A 26607-nucleotide genomic window follows, 5' to 3' on the forward strand; every position below is an offset into this window, starting at 1 on the left:
ATACTTTGAAAGACATAAACAGACAGAGATATTCAATTTAGGGTCCTTGTAAACAGATGCTGTTGCTGCAGACACACACACAAAAACTCTTCAAAATAACGAACATCCTTAAGAGGAAATTGAATGTTTGTTAAAATTTATTGGACATAAAAATAAATATTTTTTCTTTATATATTTATATTTATTTATTTTTATATTTACTTAATACTGACTCTGGGTAAAGAAATAAAATTGTAAGACTTAACTTCGGTAGGATTGAGAACCATGGTAACTACTGGTCAGATGTACACTAGAGTAAGCTCGAAAACGGCTAAAACCGTAATATGGTGAAAATAGGAAACTAAATTGTTTGATATCTGGTAGGGGAGGGGGAGCCCTATTTGCCCAATCTTTTGAAAATTAAAAAAATAACTCAACATCTCGATTTATTTGAAATTTATAGGTGCTTAGAAAAGGTTGTTAAAAAAATTTTAGATATTTTTATATGAGAATTAATATAGGTACCTGATATTTTGATATTTGGTCGGGAGGGAACCTCCCCTTTGCACGATGTGTTAAAAATTGATCTTAAGTTCTCCGATTTTCTTAAAATTTTCAGTTAAGTTTGGTGGTAGCGTCTAGACAAAGATCCGCTTTAATTTTTCGATATTTGGTTGGGGATGGGGACTTTCCTTGTCTCAATTTATGTTTAAGGTACAATGAAATAAACTAAACTTCTCCGAATTACTTGAAATTTACAGAGGACTTTGGAGGAAGTTATGCAATTAATAAAGGCTAACAGAGAAGGAGGAACTCCCCCTTGCATGACATTTTGAAACTTGAAGAAAATTTCCCCGATTTTCTTGAAAATTTCAAGAAATGTTGTGGGTGGTCTCTAGAAAATAACCTCCAAGCTATTTTGTGATATGTTGCCTGAGAGAGGACATGCAGACATTTTGAAACTTGAGAAAAAGCTCCCTGATTTTTTTGAATTTTTAAGAAAGATTGAGGGATGTCTCCAACAAAAAAAAAAAAACTATTTTATTTTTCGATATCAGGGTAAAGGAAATTTCCTTTGAAATTGTAAAAAATTTAAACTTCTTCGACTTACTTGGAAATAATAGGAAACACGATAAAGTTATGAAATGGATGCTTCATTTTACGGTATATGTTTGGAAAAGGCATTTTTCCCGTGTCCGACATTTAACAAAATGTTATTATGCTCAATTTTTTCATCATTTTTAAATAATTAGTATTTTTTCTGATAAACTTCATCTGAAACTTAAAGTATTTTTAAGTTGAACAAGGATACTTATTTGTCCGTTTTCTCAAAAAAAAAACTCAAAATTTTATTTTTATAGAAAATTTTCTCAAAATTATATTCCTATAGAAAATTTTGTCAAAAATTTATTTCTATAGAAATTTTTTTAAAATTTTCTTTCTATAGGAAATTATATCAATGTTTTATATCTATAGAAAATGTTCTCAAAATTTCATTTCTATACAATATATTTTCTTAATTTCATTTCTATAGAGAATTTTGTCAAAATATATTTATATGTTTTTTTTTTTTATTGATTTCTATAGAAACTTTTGTCAAAATTATATTAATATAGAAAATTTTCTAAAAATTTTATTTCTATGGAAAATTCTTTCAAAATGTTTACTTCCTTTGACATTTTTTCGTAAAAAAATTTCCCAAAATTTTATTTTTATAGAAAATATTCTCAAAAATATTTTTTAATAGAAAATTTTCCTACAATTTTATTTCTATAGATTTTTTTTTAAATTTTATTTCTTAGAAAATTTTCCCAAGATATTATTTCTATAGAAATTTTATTTCTATAGAAAATTTTGACGAAATTGTATTTCTATAGACAATTTTGTCGAAATTTTATTTCTATAGAAAATTTTCTCAAAATTTTATTTCTATAGAAATTTTGTAAATATTTTTACTTCAATAGAATATTTTAATAAAATCTAAATTTTTTTGAAAATTTTCTCACAATTTTATTTCTATAGAACATTTTCTCAAAATTTTATTTCTATAGAAAATTTTCTCAAAATTTTATTTCTATAGAAAATTTTCTCAAAATTTTATTTCTATAGAAAATTTTCTCAAAATTTTATTTCTATAGAAAATTTTGTCGAAATTGTATTTCTATAGACAATTTTGTCGAAATTTTATTTCTATAGAAAATTTTCTCAAAATTTTATTTCTACAAAAACATTTTTAAAATTTTATTTCTATAGGAAATTTTGTCAAAATTTTATTTCTACAGAAAATTTTCTCAAAATTTTATTTCTATAGAAAATTTTCTCAAAATTTTATTTCTATAAAAACTCTATTTCTATAGACAATTTTGTGGAAATTTTATTTCTATAGAAAATTTTCTCAAAATTTTATTTCTATAGAAAATTTTGTCAAAGTTTTATTTCTTTAGAAAATTTTGTCAACATTTTATTTCTATAGAAAATTTTGTCAAAATTTTATTTTCTCAAAAATTTATTTCTATAGACATTTTTTCAAAATTTAATTTCAGTAGGAAATTTTCTCAATGTTTTATATCTATAGGAAATGTTCTCAAAAGTTCATTTCTATAGAATATGTTTTCATAATTTCTATAGAGAATTTTGTCAAAATATATTTATATAGATTTTTTTTAATTTAATTTCTATAGAAACTTTTGTCAAAATTATATTTCTATAGAAAATTTTCTAAAAATGTTATTTCTATAGAAAGTTTTCTCAAAATGTTCACTTCTATAGAAATTTTTCTCAAAAATGTATTATAAATTTTCCCAACATTTTATTTCTATAGAAAATTTTCTCAAAAATTTATTTTCACAGAAAATTTTCCAAAAATTTTATTTCTATAGAAATTTTTTCAGAATTTTATTTCTATAGAACATTTTACCAAAATATTATTTCTGTAGAAGATTTTGTCAAAATTTTATTTTTATAGAAAATTTTCTCAAAATTTTATTTCTATAGAAATTTTTGCTAATATTTTTAGTTCAATAGAATATTTTGATAAAATATAAATTTTCAAGAAAATTTTCTGAAAATTTTATTTCTATGGAAAATTTTGTCGAAATCTTATTTCTATAGAATATTTTCTCAAAATTATATTTCTATAGAATATTTTCTCAAAATTATATTTCTATACAAAATTTTGTCAAAATTTTATTTCTATAGAAAATTTTGTCAATGTTTTACTTCTTTAGAAAATTTTCTCAAAATTTTATTTCTATAGAAAATTTTGTCAAAATTTGCAAAAATTTTATTTCTTTAGAAAATTATGTCAACATTTTATTTGAATAGAAAATTTTGTCAAAATTTTGTTTCTGTAGAAAACTTTGGCATAAATTCATTTCTGTAGAATATTTTCTCAAAATTATATTTCTATAGAAAATTTTCTCAAAATTGTATTTCTATAGAAAATTTTGTCAAAGTTTTATTTCTTTAGAAAGTTTCGTCAAAATTTTATTTCTATAGAAAATTTTGTCACAATTTTATTTCTATAGAAAATTTTGTCAAAGTTTTATTTCTTTAGAAAGTTTTGTCAAAATTTTATTTCTATAGAAAATTTTGTCACAATTTTATTTCTATAGAAAATTTTGTCAAAGTTTTATTTCTTTAGAAAATTTTGTCAAAATTTTATTTCTATAGAAAATTTTGTCAAAATTTTATTTTTATAGAAAATTTTGTCAAAGTTTTATTTCTTTAGAAAATTTTCTCAAAACTTTATTTCTATAGAAAATTTTGTCAAAATTGTATTTCTATAGAAAATTTTGTCAAAGTTTTAGTTTTTTTTTTTAATTTTGTCAACATTTTATTTCTATAGAAAATTTTGTCAAAATTGTATTTTTATAGAAAATGTTGTCAAAGTTTTATTTCTATAGAAAATTTTGTCAAAGTTTTATTTTTTAAAAAAAAATTGTCAACATTTTATTTCTATAGAAAATTTTGTCAAAGTTTTATTTCTTTAGAAAATTTTTTCAACATTTTATTTATACAGAAAACTTTGTCAACATTTTATTTCTATAGAAAATTTTGTCAAAATTTTATTTCTATAGAAAATTTTGTCAAAATTATATTTCTATAAAAAATTTTGTCAAAATTGTATTTCTATAGAAAATTTTGTCGAAATTTCATTTCTATAGAATATTTTCTCAAAATTTCATTTCTGTAGAAAATTTTCTCATAATTTTAATTCTATAGAAAATGGAAGTACTTTTTAGTTGGAGAGGAATATTGTGTAAAATATACCAAAAATTTCAAGAATTCTACCAATCTACCAAACAATAAAAAATTCCATTGTTGGTAGAGTTCTGTGGCAACCGTGACTACAACACGCTGAACACGAATTGACTTACCATATGTATCTTTGATTAAAGTAACTTCTGTGGTCAGTCTCAGTCAAACGCTACACGTACAGGTGACACATGTTTATGCGGACCATTGTTATAAAGCACAAAGCCCATTAGAGATGTCAAAGACCTGAGTGAAATTTTCTGTTGTATAGTGTTAATGACACCTGTGAACCCCATACCATTTTTGTGTTGAAAAATATATTCCATTAGTAAACAGTTTCCGGTGTGGAAAACGTTATTGTTGTTATTTGTATTTCCTGTTAGTCCTTTGTTAAACAATGTGCTAGTTGATGTTTTCAATTTCCGCACATTGTTACCCAGCCTACGTGAGAAATGAAAGAGAGAGTGAGAAAAAGATAGGGAGAGTGATAGTGTGAGTATACGCTTAAAATGAAATGATTAGTGGGTGATAGACCCTTTAATATAGTTGGTTGGTTACCTCCTAAAATAGAATAGTGTTCCATAAAATACAATTTTCTACAAGCCTTTACATAAATCAACAAGGAAGGAAAACTACTAACACAGGAGATACGAATGTGTGCAGGCATGAATTAAACCTTAAACCTTTTTTTTGGACAGGGAAAAACTTTTAATTCTCCCCTCCCATAGCGGGTATGTTGCGGCCTATAACAGCTGTTGGTGATGAAGGATACATATATTTTGGGAGCTGGACACATACAGCAGGATACACAGGTCATTTATCATTGTTAGTCTGACATTAAGGTTTCACAGTCTTCTATTGGGATAGAATAAAATATTAATGCAAAGAATTTGTTGTTAACCAAAACCAGAAACCATTTGGGATTACCATAATTTCCGTAATTTAAAGTGTATTCATTTTACCATAAGATGGGGATTTTAATCGCTAGAGTGTGAGAGATTGACCGAGAGAGGGATAGAGAGAGAGAGAGATATACATAGGAGTGGGAAGTTGTTACTATCAATGGGTGGAGTAATGCCAAACATTTAAAAGTTTAATGCTCAATTTAAATCCATTAAATATGGCACAAATACTTTTGATAAGCAGACTTTCACCTCATCTACGTTGCCAGACTATGTGGGGAAGAATTTATAAATTTTGAAAAAGTTGTTATTGTTGCGATTTGAGCTTAATATCGTTGACTAAATTACAATTGTATCTTAACCAACAGAGGAAAAGTATGTTTGTCAAATTTATCAATGGCAAATCCAAATATCCATAGTAAGAGGCTTTGCTACGTATTTGTTCTGGTATACTAAGGGCTACTGTACCCGAGTGAAACGATCACAGGAGCTTGGTATCGAACTCAATTGAGGCATTTGAGCCGAGGCTTACATGATAAACAGCAACAATATTTGGAAAAACAAGACATGGTGATTTTTCGGCACGATAACGATCGGCCACATATAACAAAACTCGTCAAAACTTATTTGGAACCATTAAAATGGGAAGTACTACCTCCACACGTCGTATAACCCATTGCTGATTCGGATCAACGACATGGCCGGCATTTTCCGTTCTTATGAGGAGGCCAAACATTGGGGCAATTCGCGGAACGCGTCAAAAGAGGAGCTGATTTTCCGTCGCGGTTTCCATATGTTGCCATCAGTTTTTATATCCGCCACCATAGGATGGGGGGTATATTAACTTAGTCATTTCGTGTGTAACACATCGAAATATTGGTCTAAGACCCCATAAAAAAAAAAAAAAAAAAATATATATATATATATATATATATATATATATATATATATATATATATATATATACATATATATATATATATATATATATGTCAATCGCATTGTCTGAGGACATTTTTTTCATGTATCGCATCATATGGGGACATTTGCATTGTTCAGGGACAGTCCCCAAACTATCTACATACCCACCGCATTGTTTCGGGACAGTGATAGTTCAGGGTCATTTTTGAAAAATTTGTAATTCTATTACCCTTTTACAATTCCGATATGTATTTGTGGTTGTATGGACTCTTTTCCAAAATATCATTTGAATTCAATACAATAATTCAATTTTAATAATCCTTTCCGCATGCGAGCGTTGCCACTTTTCCTCAAATTCTAACGCCGTTGTTTATACAGTACATGTTTATTATACAGTACCAGCATATTATACAGTACCAAAACATTATACTGTATCGAAACTACCATAAACATCGCAATATAATGTCATAAAAAAAGGAGTGTTACAAGATTCCGTTTTTGTAAAATATCAAACTAAAAATTTAATCAATTTCATTAATATTTACCATTTTATGGAACTAAATAGATACAAAGTCAAATGTGCAATTACATCCTGTAATATATTATTATTCCATGCACTCTACAGCAGCATGAAAAATAGTCATTATTTTTTTAAATTTATTTAGGTCAATTTTTTATACACATGATGTGAGTTTTGGGTCGTTATCCTCTCCAAAACTCCAACGTGACGACATTTCCCAACCTACGAGGATGGTTTTGAACATCTATTCATTAATTAGATTTAGTGGACCCATTAGCCGAAAATAATCACCAGACCGGGATGTGGGCTGTTTTCCTCCATTTTGTCGTGCCAAAGTAAGGAAATTTTTCGAAAAATGGCCACATTTAAAAATTTCAAACAAAACACGCATATTGGGAATAAATGGTGTATTTTAAAGAGAAATTGTTAAATAAAAATTTTGTACAAAAAGCTTAGTTTACGAGATTTCGATCGTTGAGAATTCAAATATTTTACCTTTTTTTCGAAAACTGAATGCATTTTTCATAAAAGTTAAGATACAACGTGCATATCGTGTATATAAAGTGTATTCTAAAGAGAAAATGTTAAATAAAAAGTATGCCCAAAATGTTTTGTTTTCGAGATATCGATCGATGAAAATTCAAATTTAAAACGAAACATGCATATTGGGAATAACTAGTGCATTCTAAAAAGAAAATATTAAGTAAAAATTTTGCTAAAAATGCTTAGTTTTCGAGATATCGATCTTCGAAAATTTAAATATTTTAGCACTTAAGAAAAATAGCAGCATTTTTTCCAAAACTTTATGGTGCATTCTAAAGAGAAAATATTAAGGAAAAAATTTGCTAAAAATGCTTAGTTTTCGACATATCGATCGTTGAAAATTCAAATATTTTACCACTTTTTCGAAAAATGGTTGCATTTTTTCCAAAACTTGAGACAAAAAATGCATATTGAGTATATATGGTGCATTCTAAAGAGAAAATATTAAGTACAAATGTTGCTAAAAATGCTTAGTTTTCGAGATATCGATCGTTGAAAATTCAAATAATTTACCACGTTTTCGAAAAATGGTTGCATTTTATAACAAATTTGAGACAAAACATGCATATTGGGTATAACTGGTGCATTCTAACGAGAAAATATTAAGTAAAAATTTTGCTAAAAATGCTTAGTTTTTGAGATATCGATCGTTGAAATTTCAAATATTTTAGCACTTTCGAAGAATGGTTGCACTTTTTACAAAACTTGAGACAAAACATGTATATTGGGTATAACTGGTGCATTCTAAAGAGAAAATATTAAGTAAAAATTTTGCCAAAAATGTTTAGTTTTCGAGATATCGATCGTTGAAAATTCAACTATTTTTCCACTTTTTCGAAAAATGGTTGCATTTTTTACAAAATTTAAGACGAAACATGCATACTTGGAATAACTAGTGCATTCTAAAGAGAAAATATTAAGTAAAAATTTTGCTAAAAGTGTTTAGCTTTCGATATATCGATCGTTGAAAAATTAAATATTTTAGATCTTACGAAACTTGAAACAAAACTTGGGACAAAACATGCATATTGGGTATATATGGTGCATTCTAAAGAGAAAATATAAAGTTAAAATGTTGCTAAAAATGCTTAGTTTTCGAGATATCGATCGTTGAAAATTCAAATATTTTACCACTTTTTCGAAAAATGGTTTCATGTTTTAAAAAATTTAAGACAAAACATGCATACTTGGAATAACTGGTGCATTCTAAAGAGAAAATATTAAGTAAAAATTTTGCTAAAAATGCTTAGTTTTCGAGGTATCGATCGTTGAAAATTCAAATATTTTACCACTTTTTCAAAAAATGGTTGCATTTTTAAAAAAAAAATTGAGACAAAACGTGCATATTGGGTATAACTGGTGCATTCTAAAGAGAAAATATTAAGTAAAAATTTTGCCAAAAATGTTTAGTTTTCGAGATATCGATCGTTGAAAATTCAAATATTTTACCGCTTTTTCGAAAAATGGTTGCATTTTTTACAAAATTTAAGACAAAACATGCATATTTGGAATAACTGGTGCATTATAAAAAGAAAATATTAAGTAAAAATTTTGCTAAAAATGCTTAGTTTTTAAGATATCGATCGTTGAAAATTCAAAAATTTTACCACTTTTTCGAAAAATGGTTGCATTTTTTAAAAAATTTGAGACAAAGCATGCATATTGGGTATAACTGATGCATTCTAAAGAAATAATATTAGGTAAAAATTTTGCTAAAAATGCTTAGTTTTTGAGATATCGATCGTTGAAAATTCAAATATTTTACCGCCTTTTCGAAAAATGGTTGCATTTTTTACAAAACTTGAGACAAAACATACATATTGGGTATATATGGTGCATTCTAAATAGAAAATATTAAGTAAAAATTTTGCTAAAAATGCTTAGTTTTCGAGATATCGATCGCTGAAATTTTAAATATTTTAGCACTTGCGAAGAATGGTTGCACTTTTTTTACAAAACTTGAGACAAAAGATGCATATTGGGTATAAATGGTGCATTCTAAACAGAAAATATTAAGTAAAAATTTTGCTAAGAATGCTTAGTTTTCGAGATATTGATCGTTGAAAATTTAAATATTTTACCGCTTTTTCGAAAATGGCTACATTTTTTTCAAAACTTGAGACAAAATATGTATATTGGGTATATATGGTGCATTATAAAGAGAAAAAATTAAGTAAAAATTTTGCTAAAAATGCTTAGTTTTCGAGATATCGATCGTTGAAAATTCAAATATTTTACCACTTTTTCGAAAAATGGTTACATTTTTTAAAAAATTTGAGACAAAACATGCATATTGGGTATAACTGGTGCATTCTAAAGAGAAAATATTAAGTAAAAATTTTGCTAAAAATGCTTAGTTTTTGAGATATCGATCATTGAAATTTCAAATATTTTCCCTGCCAACATTTTTTGAATTTGGGGACTCTTTTGAGAATCCCCACTACGTCGAAAACAATCATATACGACATCAAAAACTCGTCGGAAAAGCGCCGTCACTATTGAGAAGTTGTACCACGCCAAGTTACTACAAAAATGTTTCGCATGAGTGCAATTATTAGGTGCCTTTATAGATCAATTTAGAACGACGCCAATAAGGGACCCTCCAAACAATCAGAAAAAGTGCATTTTAAGATAGTTGTAAAAGATTCATTGTGGTCGAGTAAAACACGTTTGTTTAGATATTTATTAATTTGATTAAACATTTACAAATTCATAAAAATATAACATTTATACCACTATCACATTACATTTAACATAATTTTTGGCATTAATGATGATGTTGAGTTACAAGTAGCGAGTTACATGTTGCTGCGTCTATCAACCAGTGTTTTTATTCCATGGAGGCAGCGTGTCTGTAAAATATCTGAAAAACAATCACTTTATTCCATTTGGAAAATCACCAAATTGTTCACCAATATACCTTTCACAATTTTAAGCGTATAATCTATGTTTTCAGAACTTTATTTTCGTTTTTATTTAATTAAAATATAACAAGCTGGTTACGCTTGGCGTTTCACAAAAAAAATGGCTTTTTTAACAGTAGGGATGGCAAATTACTTGCATGTACTTTTTGATGTACCTTTTCATGATGGTTGAAGTGACATTTACGAGTCTGTGGTAACGATGAGGTTGAAATGGAACTTTGAAATGCTGGCAGGGTTACCACTTTTTAGAAAAATGGTTGCATTTTTTAAAAAAAATTGAGACAAAACATGCATATTGGGTATAACTGGTGCATTCTAAAGAGAAAATATTATGTAAAAATGTTGCTAAAAATGCTTAGTTTTCGAGATATCGATCGTTGAAAATTCAATTATTTTACCACTTTTTCGAAAAATGGTTGCATTTTTTAAAAAATTTGAGACAAAACATGCATATTGGGTATAACTGGTGCATTCTAAAGAGAAAATATTAAGTAAAAATTTTGCTAAAAATGCTTAGTTTTTGAGATATCGATCATTGAAATTTCAAATATTTTACCACTTTTTAGAAAAATGGTTGCATTTTTAAAAAAAAATTCAGACAAAACATGCATATTGGGTATAACTGGTGCATTCTAAAGAGAAAATGTTAAGTAAAAATGTTGCTAAAAATGCTTAGTTTTCGAGATATCGATCGTTGAAAATTCAAATATTTTACCACTTTTTCGAAAAATGGTTGCATTTGTTAAAAAATTTGAGACAAAACATGCATATTGGGTATAAATGGTGCATTCTAAAAAGAAAATAATAAGTAAAAATTTTGCTAAAAATGCTTAGTTTTTAAGATATCGATCATTGAAATTTCAAATATTTTACCACTTTTTAGAAAAATGGTTGCATTTTTAAAAAAAAATTGAGACAAAACATGCATATTGGGTATAACTGGTGCATTCTAAAGAGAAAATGTTATGTAAAAATGTTGCTTAAAATGCTTTGTTTTCGAGATATCGATCGTTGAAAATTCAAATATTTTACCACTTTTTCGAAAAATGGTTGCATTTTTTAAAAAATTTGAGACAAAACATACATATTGGGTATAACTGGTGTATTCTAAAGAGAAAATATTAAGTAAAAATTTTGCTAAAAATGCTTAGTTTTTGAGATATCGATCATTGAAATTTCAAATATTTTACCACTTTTTAGAAAAATGGTTGCATTTTTAAAAAAAAATTGAGACAAAACATGCATATTGGGTATACATGGTGCATTTTAAAGAGAAAATATTAAGTAAAAATGTTGCTAAAAATGCTTAGTTTTCGAGATATCGATCGTTGAAAATTCAAATATTTTACCACTTTTTCGAAAAATGGTTACATTTTTTCAAAAATTTGAGACAAAACATGCATATTGGGTATAACTGGTGCATTCTAAAGAGAAAATATTAAGTAAAAATTTTGTTAAAAATGCTTAGTTTTTGAGATATCGATCATTGAAATTTCAAATATTTTACCACTTTTTAGAAAAATGGTTGCATTTTTTAAAAAAAAATTGAGACAAAACATGCATATTGGGTATAACTGGTGCATTCTAAAGAGAAAATATTATGTAAAAATGTTGCTAAAAAATGCTTAGTTTTCGAGATATCGATCGTTGAAAATTCAAATATTTTACCACTTTTTCGAAAAATGGTTGCATTTGTTAAAAAATTTGAGACAAAACATGCATATTGGGTATAAATGGTGCATTCTAAAAAGAAAATAATAAGTAAAAATTTTGCTAAAAATGCTTAGTTTTTAAGATATCGATCATTGAAATTTCAAATATTTTACCACTTTTTAGAAAAATGGTTGCATTTTTTAAAAAAAATTGAGACAAAACATGCACATTGGGTATAACTGTTGCATTCTAAAGAGAAAATATTAAGTAAAAATTTTGCTAAGAATGCTTAGTTTTCGAGATATCGATCGTTGAAAATTCAAATATTTTACCACTTTTTCGAAAAATGGTTGCATTTTTTAAAAAATTTGAGACAAAACATGCATATTGGGTATAACTGGTGCATTCTAAAGAGAAAATATTAAGTAAAAATTTTGCTAAAAATGCTTAGTTTTTGAGATATCGATCATTGAAATTTCAAATATTTTACCACTTTTTAGAAAAATGGTTGCATTTTAAAAAAAAAATTGAGACAAAACATGCATATTGGGTATAACTGGTACATTCTAAAGAGAAAATGTTAAGTAAAAATGTTGCTAAAAATGCTTAGTTTTCGAGATATCGATCGTTGAAAATTCAAATATTTTACCACTTTTTCGAAAAATGGTTGCATTTGTTAAAAAATTTGAGACAAAACATGCATATTGGGTATAAATGGTGCATTCTAAAAAGAAAATAATAAGTAAAAATTTTGCTAAAAATGCTTAGTTTTTAAGATATCGATCATTGAAATTTCAAATATTTTACCACTTTTTAGAAAAATGGTTGCATTTTTAAAAAAAAATTGAGACAAAACATGCATATTGGGTATAACTGGTGCATTCTAAAGAGAAAATGTTATGTAAAAATGTTGCTTAAAATGCTTTGTTTTCGAGATATCGATCGTTGAAAATTCAAATATTTTACCACTTTTTCGAAAAATGGTTGCATTTTTTAAAAAATTTGAGACAAAACATACATATTGGGTATAACTGGTGTATTCTAAAGAGAAAATATTAAGTAAAAATTTTGCTAAAAATGCTTAGTTTTTGAGATATCGATCATTGAAATTTCAAATATTTTACCACTTTTTAGAAAAATGGTTGCATTTTTAAAAAAAAATTGAGACAAAACATGCATATTGGGTATACATGGTGCATTTTAAAGAGAAAATATTAAGTAAAAATGTTGCTAAAAATGCTTAGTTTTCGAGATATCGATCGTTGAAAATTCAAATATTTTACCACTTTTTCGAAAAATGGTTACATTTTTTCAAAAATTTGAGACAAAACATGCATATTGGGTATAACTGGTGCATTCTAAAGAGAAAATATTAAGTAAAAATTTTGCTAAAAATGCTTAGTTTTTGAGATATCGATCATTGAAATTTCAAATATTTTACCACTTTTTAGAAAAATGGTTGCATTTTTTAAAAAAAAATTGAGACAAAACATGCATATTGGGTATAACTGGTGCATTCTAAAGAGAAAATATTATGTAAAAATGTTGCTAAAAAATGCTTAGTTTTCGAGATATCGATCGTTGAAAATTCAAATATTTTACCACTTTTTCGAAAAATGGTTGCATTTGTTAAAAAATTTGAGACAAAACATGCATATTGGGTATAAATGGTGCATTCTAAAAAGAAAATAATAAGTAAAAATTTTGCTAAAAATGCTTAGTTTTTAAGATATCGATCATTGAAATTTCAAATATTTTACCACTTTTTAGAAAAATGGTTGCATTTTTTAAAAAAAATTGAGACAAAACATGCACATTGGGTATAACTGTTGCATTCTAAAGAGAAAATATTAAGTAAAAATTTTGCTAAGAATGCTTAGTTTTCGAGATATCGATCGTTGAAAATTCAAATATTTTACCACTTTTTCGAAAAATGGTTGCATTTTTTAAAAAATTTGAGACAAAACATGCATATTGGGTATAACTGGTGCATTCTAAAGAGAAAATATTAAGTAAAAATTTTGCTAAAAATGCTTAGTTTTTGAGATATCGATCATTGAAATTTCAAATATTTTACCACTTTTTAGAAAAATGGTTGCATTTTAAAAAAAAATTGAGACAAAACATGCATATTGGGTATAACTGGTACATTCTAAAGAGAAAATGTTAAGTAAAAATGTTGCTAAAAATGCTTAGTTTTCGAGATATCGATCGTTGAAAATTCAAATATTTTACCACTTTTTCGAAAAATGGTTGCATTTGTTAAAAAATTTGAGACAAAACATGCATATTGGGTATAAATGGTGCATTCTAAAAAGAAAATAATAAGTAAAAATTTTGCTAAAAATGCTTAGTTTTTAAGATATCGATCATTGAAATTTCAAATATTTTACCACTTTTTAGAAAAATGGTTGCATTTTTTAAAAAAAATTGAGACAAAACATGCATATTGGGTATAACTGGTGCATTCTAAAGAGAAAATATTATGTAAAAATGTTGCTAAAAAATGCTTAGTTTTCGAGATATCGATCGTTGAAAATTCAAATATTTTACCACTTTTTCGAAAAATGGTTGCATTTTTTAAAAAATTTGAGACAAAACATGCATATTGGGTATAAATGGTGCATTCTAAAAAGAAAATAATAAGTAAAGATTTTGCCAAAAATGTTTGGTTTTCGAGATATCGATCGTTGAAAATTCAAATATTTTACCACTTTTTCGAAAAATGGTTGCATTTTTTAAAAAATTTGAGACAAAACATGCATATTGGGTATAACTGGTGCATTCTAAAGAGAAAATATTAAGTAAAAATTTTGCTAAAAATGCTTAGTTTTTGAGATATCGATCATTGAAATTTCAAATATTTTACCACTTTTTAGAAAAATGGTTGCATTTAAAAAAAAAAATTGAGACAAAACATGCATATTGGGTATAACTGGTGCATTCTAAAGAGAAAATGTTAAGTAAAAATGTTGCTAAAAATGCTTAGTTTTCGAGATATCGATCGTTGAAAATTCAAATATTTTACCACTTTTTCGAAAAATGGTTGCATTTGTTAAAAAATTTGAGACAAAACATGCATATTGGGTATAAATGGTGCATTCTAAAAAGAAAATAATAAGTAAAAATTTTGCTAAAAATGCTTAGTTTTTAAGATATCGATCATTGAAATTTCAAATATTTTACCACTTTTTAGAAAAATGGTTGCATTTTTTAAAAAAAATTGAGACAAAACATGCATATTGGGTATAACTGGTGCATTCTAAAGAGAAAATATTATGTAAAAATGTTGCTAAAAAATGCTTAGTTTTCGAGATATCGATCGTTGAAAATTCAAATATTTTACCACTTTTTCGAAAAATGGTTGCATTTTTTAAAAAATTTGACACAAAACATGCATATTGGGTATAAATGGTGCATTCTAAAAAGAAAATAATAAGTAAAGATTTTGCCAAAAATGTTTGGTTTTCGAGATATCGATCGTTGAAAATTCAAATATTTTACCACTTTTTCGAAAAATGGTTGCATTTTTTAAAAAATTTGAGACAAGACATGCATATTGGGTATAACTGGTGCATTCTAAAGAGAAAATATTAAGTAAAAATTTTGCTAAAAATGCTTAGTTTTTGAGATATCGATCATTGAAATTTCAAATATTTTACCACTTTTTAGAAAAATGGTTGTATTTTTTAACAAAAATTGAGACAAAACATGCATATTGGGTATAACTGGTGCATTCTAAAGAGAAAATGTTAAGTAAAAATGTTGCTAAAAATGCTTAGTTTTTGAGATATCGATCATTGAAATTTCAACTATTTTACCACTTTTTAGAAAAATGGTTGCATTTTTTAAAAAAAATTGAGACAAAACATGCATATTGGGTATAAATGGTGCATTCTAAAAAGAAAATAATAAGTAAAGATTTTGCCAAAAATGTTTGGTTTTCGAGATATCGATCGTTGAAAATTCAACTATTTTACCGTTTTTTTTTCGAAAAATTGTTGCATTTTTTTTTTACAAAATTTAAGGCGAAACATGCATATTGGGAATAAGTGGTGCATTCTTAAGAGATAATATTAAGTAAAAATTTTCCTAAAAATGCTTAATTCTCGAGATATCGATTGTTGAAAATTCAAATATTTTACCACTTCTGCGAAAAATAGTTGCATTTTTTACAAAATGTAAGCCAAACATGCATATTGGGAATAACTGGTGCATTCTAAAGAGAAAATATTAAGTAAAAATTTTGGTAAAAGTGCTTTATTCTCGAGATATCGATTGTTGAAAATTCACATATTTTACCACTTTTTCGAAAAATGGTTGCATTTTTTCCAAAATTTAAGACGACACATGCATATTGGGAATAACTGGTGTATTCTAAAGAGAAAATATTAAGTAAACATTTTGCTAAAAATGTTTGGTTTTCGAGATATCGATCGTTGAAAGTTTAAATATTTTAACACTTAAGAAAAATGGCAGCATTTTTTCCAAAACTTGAAACAAAACTTGAGACAAAACATGCATATTGGGTATATATGGTGCATTCTAAAGAGAAAAAATTAAGTAAAAATTTTGCTAAAAATGCTTAGTTTTCGAGATATCTATCGTTGAAAATTCAAATATTTTAGCACTTTCGAAGAATGTTTGCACTTTGTTACAAAACTTGAGACAAAGCATACATATTTGGTATATATGGTGCATTATAAAGAGAAAATATTAAGAAAAAATTTTGCTAAAAATGCTTAGTTTACGAGATATCGATCGCTGAAAATTTAAATATTTTAGCACTTGCGAAGAATGGTTGCACTTTTTTACAAAACTTGAAACAAAAGATGCATAAATGGTGCATTCTAAAGAGAAAATATTAAGTAAAAATTTTGCTAAAAATGCTTAGTTTTTGAGATATCGATCATTGAAATTGCAAATATTTTACCACTTTTTAGAAAAATGGTTGCATTTTTTAAAAAATTTGAGACAAAACATGCATATGGGGTATAACTGGTGCATTCTAAAGAGAAAATATTAAGCAAAAATTTTGCTAAAAATGCTTAATTCTCGAGATATCGACTGTTGAAAATTCAAATATTTTACCACTTTTTCGAAAAATGGTTGCATTTTTTACAAAATTTAAGCCAAACATGCATATTGGGAATAACTGGTGCATTCTAAAGAGAAAATATTAAGTACAAATTTTGGTAAAAGTGCTTTATTCTCGAGATATCGATTGTTGAAAATTCACACATTTTACCACTTTTTCGAAAAATGGTTGCATTTTTTCCAAAATTTAAGACGACACATGCATATTGGGAATAACTGGTGTATTCTAAAGAGAAAATATTAAGTAAAAAATTTTCTAAAAATGCTTAGTTTTCGAGATATCAATCGTTGAAAATTTAAATATTATAACACTTGAGAAAAATGGCTGCATTTTTTCAAAGACTTGAGACAAAAAATGAATATTGAGTATATATGGTGCATTCTAACGAGAAAATATTAAGTAAAAATTTTGTTAAAAATGCTTAGTTTTCGAGATATCGATCGCTGAAAATTTAAATATTTTAGCACTTTCGAAGAATGGTTGCACTTTTTTACAAAACTTGAGACAAATCATGCATATTGGGTATAAATGGTGCATTCTAAAAAGAAAATAATAAGTAAAGATTTTGCCAAAAGTGTTTAGTTTTCGAGATATCGATCGTTGAAAATTCAACTATTTTACCGTTTTTTTTTCGAAAAATTGTCGCATTTTTTTTTTACAAAATTTAAGGCGAAACATGCATACTGGCAATAAGTGGTGCATTCTTAAGAGATAATATTAAGTAAAAATTTTCCTGAAAATGCTTAATTCTCGAGATATCGATTGTTGAAAATTCAAATATTTTACCACTTCTGCGAAAAATGGTTGTATTTTTTACAAAATGTAAGCCAAACATGCATATTGGGAATAACTGGTGCATTCTAAAGAGAACATATTAAGTAAAAATTTTGGTAAAAGTGCTTTATTCTCGAGATATCGATTGTTGAAAATTCACATATTTTACCACTTTTTCGAAAAATGGTTGCATTTTTTCCAAAATTTAAGACGACACATGCATATTGGGAATAACTGGTGTATTCTAAAGAGAAAATATTAAGTAAACATTTTGCTAAAAATGTTTAGTTTTCGAGATATTGATCGTTGAAAGTTTAAATATTTTAACACTCAAGAAAAATGGCAGCATTTTTTCCAAAACTTGAAACAAAACTTGAGACAAAACATGCATATTGGGTATATATGGTGCATTCTAAAGAGAAAAAATTAAGTAAAAATATTGCTAAAAATGCTTAGTTTTCGAGATATCTATCGTTGAAAATTCAAATATTTTAGCACTTTCGAAGAATGTTTGCACTTTGTTACAAAACTTGAGACAAAGCATACATATTGGGTATATATGGTGCATTATAAAGAGAAAATATTAAGAAAAAATTTTGCTAAAAATGCTTAGTTTACGAGATATCGATCGCTGAAAATTTAAATATTTTAGCACTTGCGAAGAATGGTTGCACTTTTTTACAAAACTTGAGACAAAATATGCATATTGGGAATAAATGGTGAATTCTAAAGAGAAAGTATTAAGTAAAAATTTTGCTAAAAATGCTTAGTTTTCGAGATATTGATCGTTGAAAATTTAAATAGCTTAACACTTAAGAATAATGGCTGCATTTTTTCAAAACTTGAAACAAAACTTGAGACAAAATATGTATATTGGGTATATATGGTGCATTATAAAGAGAAAAAATTAAGTAAAAATATTGCTAAAAATGCTTAGTTTTCGAGATATCTATCGTTGAAAATTCAAATATTTTACCACTTTCGAAGAATGGCTGCATTTTTTTTTTTACAAAACTTGAGACAAAACATGCATATTGGGTATATATGGTGTTTTTTAAAGTGAAAATGTTAAGTAAAATTTTTGCTAAAAATGCTTAGTTTTCGAAATATCGGTCGTTGAAAATTCAAATATTTTACCACTTTTTCGAAAAATAGTTGCATTTTTTACAAAATTTAAGACAAAACATGCATATTGGGTATAACTGTTGCATTCTAAAGAGAAAATATTAAGTAAAAATTTTGCTAAAAATGCTTACTTTTCGAGATATCGATCGCTGAAAATTTAAGTATTTTACCGTTGTTTCGAAAAATGGCTGCATTTTTTACAAAGTTTTAGACTAAATATGCAAATATTAAATAAAAATTTTGTTAAAATGCTTAGTTTTCGACATATCAATCGCTGAAAATTTAAATATTTTAGCACTTTCGAAGAATGGTTGCACTTGTTTACAAAATTTGAAAATTCAAATATTTTACCACTTTTTCGAAAAATGGTTGCTTTTGTTACAAAATTTAGGATAAAACATGCATATTAAGAATAAATGGTGTATTCTAAACAGAAAATATGAAGTACAAATTTTGCTAAAACTGCTTAGTTTTCGAGATATCGATCGTTGAAAATTCAAATATTTTAACACTTTCGAAGAATGGCTGCATTTTTTTACAAAACTTGAGTCAAACTTGAAAATGTTAAGTACAAAGTTGGCCCAAAATACTTAGTTTTCGAGATTTCGATCGTTGAAAATTCAAACATTTTACCATTTTGTTGAAAATTGCTGCATTTTTTACAAATTTTAAGACTAAACATGCATATTGGGAATAAATGGTGTAGTTTAGAAAGAAAATATTTAGTAAAAATTTTGCTAAAAATGATTAGTTTTCGAGATATCGATTATTGAAAATTTAAATATTTGACCACTTTTTCGAAAAATGGCTGCATTTTTCCAAATTTAAGACCACAAATGCATATTGGGAATAAGTGGTGTTTTCTAACGAGAAAATATTAAGCAAAACTTTTGCCAAAAAGTGCTTAGTTTTCGAGATATCGATTGTTGAAAATTCAAATATTTTATCATTGTTTCGAAAAGTGGCTTCATTTTTTACAAAAGTTAAGACCAATTGTGCACATTTTTTAGTGCCCAGAATAACAAACAAAAACTGAACAGTGAGCTAAGCTAATTTGATGAATATCTTCGTTTTTAATTATTTTGCGCAGAGGTTTAATGGATGGTGACGAGATGGTGACGAATGGTGGTATTGTATTGTTAAGTTGGCATTATCGCGCTAAAATAGCAATGTTTTCAGGGTTACTTTTCTTTAATAATTTATTTTAATGAAAGTAAACATCTTCAATTCTTACTTTGGGTCACTCCCCACCATAGTTTAAGGTTAGGTTAAAGTGGCAGCCCGATTAAGATTCAGGCTCACTTGACTATTCAGTCCATTGTGATACCACATTAACTAAAATTAACTAAAAGTACCTATTACATATGGGCACTTCTATAAGGCCACCATGCTATAAGAAAATTAGCTAAAAACTTCTAATGTTATTCTGCTTTTACAGAATTATTTTTGCTTTTAGCGGCAAAACTCGAATCTTTAGGAATAAAGCATTACTTATTCCTTTTTACTGTTTTATTTCTTTTTTTAGTCTTGGTACTAGGTTTAGGTTGGCCACCTAAGTATGGTGCCGACGGAAAATTATTGAATTTTCGAAAAAACAATCTTATTTAATGATTGTTCAAATTTTGGCGCAATATATGATTTTTCAATTAAAATTTCTTTATTTGTCCTGAATTATATGTCCTTTATATTGTGTAAGTTGCCTGTTCAAAGTTTTACTTTAATCTGTCAGACACATTTTTTCCGTTGTTAATATCCCAATAGACAAAATAAAAATGAACCACATTTTCATGTATCGTTGATGCACAATTTGTTATTAGAAATGTTTAAACACTGCCACATTTCAGCCAAATATTGGTTTTTATGACAAAGAAAACACAAACGGAAGCCAAAGCCGAATGGACGACGCGTTCAAATTCCATTAAGATCTGGCAACCTTTAATTTATGTATACAAACCGTTCTGTTTGAGGACATGTCCCAGAAGTAAACGGTACGTAGAGGAGGGACCCCAAATAAAACGATATATAGTTAAATGGATATGCCTTAGTATTACGTGGTCATATGGGTAAAAAATCGGGATATATAGGGTAGGGGGAATGGTACAAAGCTATGTATGTAAAAAAAGTTAAAACTTTTTTGTGTCCCCAAACAATGCGATTGACATACATATATATATATATATATATATATATATATATATATATATATATATATATATATATATATATATATATATATATATATATATATATATATATATATATATATATATATATATATATATATATATATATATATATATATATATATATATATATATATATATATATATATATATATATATATATATATATATATATATATATATATATATATATATATATATATATATATATATATATATATATATATATATATATATATATATATATATATATATTGTGGGTCGCGTTGAAATTCTGAATCGATCCAAGCATGTCCGTCCGTTCGTCTGTGGAAATCACGCTAACTTCCGAACGAAACTAGCTATCGATTTGAAACTTGGCACAAGTAGTTGTTATTGATGTAGGTCGGATGGTATTGAAAATGGCCATATCGGACTACGTTTACGTATAGCCCCAATATAAACCGATCCCCAAATTTGACTTCCAGAGCCTCTTGGTGGAGTACTGTTAGTATAGGGTCTCTAACAACCACGCACAAATTGGATCATATCGGTCCATAATTATATATAGCCCCCATATAAACGGATCCCCAGATTTGGCCTCCGGAGCCTATTGGAGGAATGAAATTCATCCGATCCGGTTGAAATTTGGTACGTGGTGTTAATATATGGTCTCTAACAAGCATGCAAAAAATTATCCATATCGGTCCATAATTATATATAGAGTCCCCATATAGTCCGATCCCCAGACTTGATTTCCGAAGTCTATTGGAGAAGCCAAGTTCATCCGATCCGGTTGAAAATTGGTACGTGGTTTTAGTATATGGCCTCTAACAACCATGCAAAAATTGGTCCATATCGGTCCAGAAATATATATAGCCCCATATAAACCGATCTCCAGATTTGAGCTCCGGAGCCTCTTGGAGGAGCAAAATACAAATTTGGCACGTGTTGTAAGTGTATGATCTCTAACAACCATGCAAAAATTTATCCTTATCGGTCCATAAATATATAGAGTCCCCATATAGTCCGATCCCCATATTTGACCTCCGGAGCCTCTTGGAAGAGCAAATTTCATCCGATCCGGTGGAAATTAGGTACGTGGTGCAACTATGAAAAAATTATTCCATATCGGTCCATAGTTATATATAGCCCCCACACCAACCGATGCCCAGATTTGACCTCCGGAGCCTCTTGGAGGAGCTACTTTCATCCGATTCGGTTAAAATTTGGGACATTCTGCTAGTATATGGTTGCTAGGTTAGGTTAGGTTAGGTGGCAGCCCGATGTGTCAGGCTCACTTAGACTATTCAGTCCATTGTGATACCACATTGGTGAACTTCTCTCTTATCACTGAGTGCTGCCCGATTCCATGTTAAGTTCAATGACAAGGGACCTCCTTTTTATAGCCGAGTCCGAATGGCGTTCCACATTGCTGAGAAACCACTTAGAGAAGCTTTGAAACCCTCAGAAATGTCACCAGAAGTACTGAGTTGGGATAATCCACCGCTGAAAAAATTTTTGGTGTTCGGTCGAAGCAGGAACCAAACCCACGACCTTGTGTATGCAAGGCGGGCATGCTAACCATTGCACCACGGTGGCTCCGGCCACTAACAACCATGCCAAACAACCAAATGGCCCCTAACAACCATGCCAAGTTTGGTCTAAATCGGCCTATAGTTATATATAGCCCCCAGATCAACCGATCCCCAAACACACAAAAATTGATCCATACCGGTTCATTAGCGTATATAGCCCCCGTAAAAAGGGGCCCTATATTTCAATTCTGACTCTCTCTCTCTGATTACCGTGCAAAAGTTTATATCGGATTGTAATTATTTCTAGACTTCCCAATATATACCGGTCAAGAATTGATTTATATACGTATTTAATCTGATTTTTATGGTGTAATATATACCATGTATGGACTTAAGATACCTTGCTATCGGAGATATTACCACAACCCAAGTAATTCGATTTTTGATGACAGTCTTTATTAGAAGTTTCTACGCTATCCATGGTGGAGGGTATGTAAGATTCGGCTTGGCCGCATTAACGGCCGTATATACTTGTTAAATAATGAGGGGTGATTTTTAAGAGCTATAGGGAAAAAACTAAATCTTTATTTCAATCGACAGTACGGTCCTTATGATCCTAGCAAAAAAATTGGAAGTTCTTCTAAAGGCACAACTTTAAAAACAGTTCCAAAAATTTACTCCCACATCCTCAAAAAAATCGCTTCTCTAACATATGTTCCAAACATATTTTGCAGGAAGCACATATATTATTGGAAACTTCCGAGACATTAATATGTTTGTTTTATGTGAACATATTATATGTTTGGAAGCATTTTGAGCCCAAAAATATTATATGGTTGGAAGAATTTTCCCCAAAGAAGATTGTGCTCATTCCCTAACATAATTTTCACTTCCACGAAGTTTTTAGTTCTTGGTGCCTTTTTCTGTAATACAAATAATGTTGAAGAAATTATTCAATTTTATAATTTTTTTAAATTTTACCTTTCGCCTGGACGGAGAATCGAACCGAGAACCATACAGTTTGTAAGCCAACACACTATCCACTGGGCTACGTAGCAGTTATAGTCACCAGTAGACAATTATCGTTATAAGTTACATTTATATAGCATAGATTGCAGCGCCCACGAGCCCATGCAAAAATAACATTATTTAAAAGAAACATACATTTGTTGGCCTCGTGGAGCAGTGGTTAGCATGTCTGCCTTGCATGCAAAGGGTCGTGGGTTCAATTCCTGCTCCAACCGAACCATTTTTTTTTTTTTGTAATTTAGACATATATACTATATTAAATTTTTATAATGCAACTTCGAAATGTGGGTTATTAAAGATTTACAGTCAGAAACAGTGCTTGATATAAACGAAATGGCTTTTGAATAAAATATTATTATTTTTTTTTTGCAAAAATAACAATTTTATAACAAAAAACTGTTTTTGGTATAAAAGTTTGAAATTTTGGAAGAAAATCAAAAACAAAAGAAGAGTATAAACATACATAAATAATTTTATAATGTATTTAGGAGTTAACCGTTTTTTACTAGTATTTAACACCATTTTAAATGCCTTTAAAACTTATCGTGTTTTGTACTTAATTTCATTTTTACCTTTAGGCCGTTAAAAAATGTGTGTCCATAATGCCAAAATGATAAACAAAACACTTGTCCATACATACATAAAATTCTCCTCTCAAGGAGAAAACACATGAGGTTTTTTCAAATCTCTATGCTCTTGGTTCCGAATGTATATTCTCTTTACTCCGAATACTCATTCTAATATTCAAATTAAATAATATTTAGACTTAAGCATATCAAATTTTTGGCCTTCTCATAAAGCAGTTTTCCGAAACAACATACAACCGTTTTACAGAAATTGTAAACATATATATGTTTACTCGAAATTTGTAAATTTATATATGTTTACATTCACACATATTATTTTTATGAAACATTCATGCCCCAAACATAATATATTTAACATATTAACATATGTGTCCCAAACATTTAGTGTTAGTTTAGGAACATTACATGTTGGCACTTAAATATATTGTGTTTAAAAATTTTGCCCGAAGCACATTTTGTTTATATCGGAACATATGAAAAATATATTTTTCTAACAGTGCAAAGATGTTCTTAGGAAGGGAATAGGAAGTTCTTTTAATTCAATTTTTTAACTTCCTTTTTTCATAGTTTTGATGGTTCATTTAACTTTTTTATTTCAAAAAGGTTCAGAATAAGAATTAATAAAGTGGAACAAATTATTCAAATTTTGTCGAAAAAAATTCAAAATCCTTCTAGAAAAATCGCAAATTTTTGAAAATATTTGAAGTCAAAGATTGCAGACAAGCGTTAGAAGATATTAACAATTATTTGGCAAAATATCACAATTTTTTTTAAATTTACATCCAAAACACCGACTTCGGATTACACCTTAAGAAGTTATGCAAATTAAATGCAACGGCTGTTGAAATCGTGACCATCCGTCCTACGACAAGCTCATGTTAAATTCATAGCTTCTGCGCCAATTTTCCACAATTTCCGCATCCAAAAAGAAAATGTTCACTACTTTTTTGGCGACGCTTTTTTGCTGGGATTTTACTGTTTGAAGATTATTTCAAGTAAATGTTCCAATATTTCGGCCGTAATCTCACGAATAAATGCTTCGGTGTTGTCTTTCAATTAAACGGGTTTATCTGTGTAGACATGAGCTTTACCACAAAAAATTTGGTTAGGTTAGGTGGCAGCCCGATGTATCAGGCTCACTTAGACTATTAAGTCGATTGTGATATTACAGTGATGAATTTATCTCTTATCACTGAGTGCTGCCCGATTCCATGTTAATCTCATTGACAAGGACCTCCTTTTTATAGCCGAGTCCGAACGGCGTTCCACATTGCAGTGAAACCACTTAGAGAAGTTTTGAAATGCCACCAGCATTACTTAGGTGGGATAATCCACTGCTGAAAAACGTTGTTGGTGTTCGATCGAAGCAGGAATCGAATCCACGACCTTGTTTGTGCAAGGCGGATATGCTAACCATTGTACCACGGTGGCTCCGGTATTACAATATCGCCATCACGCCGCTTCACCAAAAAAAAAATATATTAGATAAATTTATTTCTTTCCATCTGTAAAAGAATATTTTCGAGTTTGAAAGAAAAAATTTGAGTTTAAATTGCAAACATTTATTTAGATATGTGTACTTCATGGGAAATACTAGTTTAGTAATTCTTCATGCTTCAATTGTGTATAAGTTGTCCCCCTTTTTTAGTAACATGTGCCAAAAATATTAAAATGAAGGAAATTTTCTCAGAATACAATAATTCGATGTACTAAAATAGAGTTAAATTTGCTTAAATGCCATAGAGGGTTTAGTTTTTTTCAAAATTTGTCTAAAAAATTGAGAACGTTACTTTTTTCAAACTCCAAACGATAACAATAACGCGACTTAATGAAAAAACAACTTTTATAAAATTCACTTTTCCAATCTACCACCGACACCAATGCTTTCAGTTGTCCACTTTTTAAACCTCCCTCGAACCTCTCTTTCAATTCTGGCCATAGTTTTATTTTTCTATTATACTCATGTCACTATTACTTGTACTAGTGTTGCAAACACTTCATACAAATTGACTTTTTTGTCGAATGTATCGAATAATACCGAAAGAGGATACTTCTCGAAAAAAAAAAAAACAAACCAAAATGCTTTTTCCTTCATGCCGCCATTTTATACCGGGCATAAACCTAAAAATACCCAAATATCCATGCAACACAAAAACAAAGAGTAAACAACTCCATAAGGCAAGAGGCACGTTTCGTAAAACATATGCTCCGAATTCAAACAACAGCACTTAAATAAATAACAACAAAAATACATCGTAAACATAAGTAAAACTGGGTGTTTCATGTTTCAGCAGATCAAATAACAACAACACAAAGACGAAAAAAAGAGTTATGTGGACAAAAACTAAAAGGATTTATAAGCACAACCAAAGAGAAAAACCACTAGGATTTTTAATGGAAGAATGTAAGCAAATATTTATTATTTACTCTCGATATTGAACCACAAAAGCAAATATGCCACAAATGTTGTGTGGGAGTTGTATGAGAGCCATAGAGAGAGTTTTTTTAAGTAAAAATGCCAATGTAGAAAAGTGAGAAAAAAATCGCACATTGCTTTACCCACGCTCACTTAGCTTCTCACAAGACCCCCATCTC

The 26607-nt window shown here is 28.2% G+C and overlaps 1 protein-coding gene and 1 long non-coding RNA gene across 2 annotated transcripts in view; one reads left to right on the plus strand and one right to left on the minus strand.

The window, feature by feature from the left end:
- The window catches only part of AstA-R1 (allatostatin A receptor 1), a gene marked incomplete in the record, with an annotated part of 486850 nt that overhangs the window by 207693 nt on the left and 252550 nt on the right, over positions 1-26607 (plus strand).
- LOC142230577 (uncharacterized) lies at positions 9772-10279 on the minus strand. The gene is made up of 2 exons (XR_012720739.1): positions 10043-10279; positions 9772-9985 (listed from the first exon to the last, which is right to left on the minus strand). It is a non-coding gene; the product is annotated as an uncharacterized LOC142230577 (long non-coding RNA).

This window comes from Haematobia irritans, chromosome 3 (genome assembly GCF_050003625.1).
Source record: "Haematobia irritans isolate KBUSLIRL chromosome 3, ASM5000362v1, whole genome shotgun sequence".
In the NCBI taxonomy this organism is placed as follows: Eukaryota; Metazoa; Arthropoda; class Insecta; order Diptera; family Muscidae; genus Haematobia; species Haematobia irritans.